Source organism: Manis pentadactyla, chromosome 7, assembly GCF_030020395.1.
Source record: "Manis pentadactyla isolate mManPen7 chromosome 7, mManPen7.hap1, whole genome shotgun sequence".
NCBI classification, from domain to species: Eukaryota; Metazoa; Chordata; class Mammalia; order Pholidota; family Manidae; genus Manis; species Manis pentadactyla.
Window position 1 is genome coordinate 57,555,363 of NC_080025.1, and position 2,207 is coordinate 57,557,569.

A 2,207-nucleotide genomic window follows, 5' to 3' on the forward strand; every position below is an offset into this window, starting at 1 on the left:
GGAATTCCACTCCTAGGAATTTACTCAAAGAAAACAAGATCCCAGATTCAAAAAGATATATGCACCCTTATGTTTATTGCAGCAGTATTTACAATAGCCAAGAAATGGAAGCAACCTAAGTGTCCATCAGTAAATGAATGGATAAAGAAGATGTGGTAAATACACACAATGGAATATTATTCAGCCATAAGAAGAAAAGAAATCCTACCATTTGCAACAACATGGATTGAGCTAGAGGATATTATGCTCAGTGAAATAAGCCAGGCAGAGAAAGACAAGTACCAAATGATTTCACTCATTTGTGGAGTATAACAACGAAGCAAAACTGAAGGAACAAAACAGCAGCAGACTCACAGACTCCAAGAAGAGACTAGCGGTTTACCAAAGGGGAGGGGTGGAGGAGGGGGGTGGGAAAGAGGAGGAAGGGGATTGAGGGGCATTATGATTGGCACACATGGTGTGGGAGGGGTTATGGGGAAGACAGTGTAGCACAGAGAAGACAAGGAGTGACTCTGTGGCATCTTACTACACTGATGGACAGTGACTGCAATGGGGTGTGGTGGGGACTTGATAATATGGGTGAATGCAGTAATCACAATGTTGCTCATATGAAACCTTCATAAGAGTATATATCAATGATGCCTTAATAAAAAAAATAATAAAATTATTATTCTCCCTGAAAGCAATTTTTAAGTCTACTTAAAAGCCTCAAGTGCAGTCAGCAGCTCACAACAGGCGGTTGGATCCTGTGTGTCCTCCAGACCCAGGGCAACAGGGGCTATGAGAGACCTGAAGAGAACTGGTCCCATCTAGATGCTGCACTTTGCCACCCAGATTCCCTGGTAAGCTGCTTGAAGTGTTGCTGACTAGCAGCCTTCAGCTGCCAGGCCTCTCTGGACTGTGTATCCCCGGGCAGCCTGCAACCTATGACTGGTGGTGGGGCACAGGACAATATGGAGGGCTGGTCTGGCTCCAAGCTCTGTAAGGGGGCTGGTGAGGCCAGTTACCACCACCCTGATCCCAGTTCCTCCCTTTGTTCCGCACTGGTGCTAACCTGGTGGCTCTTCTAATAAACGTACTGCATGCTAACTGCTCCCCAGAGACTGCTACTCACTAAGACAACCTGCCACAGCTCCAAAACAAAAGCCATGAGGTTGTGGTTAGTAAGCATTTAATGGACGGCTTGCAGAGGCCATGTTACATCAACTCCATTAAGTGCTCATTTTAGTATTTGTTTATTAACATCTGATAACCATCTGCACATTAAAATTTCTCATTCTATGTAAGTTCCTAGCCTAATGTAATTGTTGCCAGGAAATCATAGCTAATTGTAAATTAAATATAGCACTTATAGCCAAACAATTTCAAAAGTGAAATCATTAGATTGAACAGTATGAAATTGCTAATATGTGACCACTTTTAGCCTTCAAAATGACAATTCAACATGGTTCAACATCCTATCAAAAATATTCCCCAAAATACTTAATTTAATTTGGAATGTAGATGCATTCTAATGTGTTTGCCTTCCAACAGTGAGCACACTAGGAGATATGAAGGTGTTAAAAATGGCCTTGCCTCTTTGGAATAAAGATGCTATAAGCAGAATCTAGAGACAAAAGTCCAGATACTGCCAAGATTTAAGAGCAAAGAAAGGGGAGTGATACACAGATGAGTTCACTCTGCGTCGTTGTCTAGTTTGGAGTAATGCCCGTCTCTCAGGGTTTCCTCCTCCTCCCAAGCCCCCAATCCTCTATTTTCTCCTTTCTTTCTAGTCTCACTCTCTCTTTTAGAGGTTTTCTTGTCTGCAGGAAAGCAAGGCAGAGAGAAGGGTCTATAGTTAAGGGGAGGAAACAAATTTTGTGCAATTCTCTCTCCTTTTCATGAAAGCCCTTTTCCTGAGCACACCAGCATCTGAGAGTTTCCTGTGATTGCAGGCCGTGCAGTCCTCCGAGGCGATTCCCCAGATCCCCACGAATTAATTAGCTGATGAGCTTCTCAAAACAATGGTTTATCCCCACAACCCATGGGGAGAAAGAAACTCTTCCTACCATTTGATTTTTCTGTTTATTGTGCTGTTTCAACACATTATAAGCATTTGGACTTCTAATTGATACTTTATACAACTTTGAAAGTCTAATAATTGGTGTAGAGGACTTGAAGTTATTATCATGTGGATTCCATTCCCCATACTTACCTGAGCCTGAGCC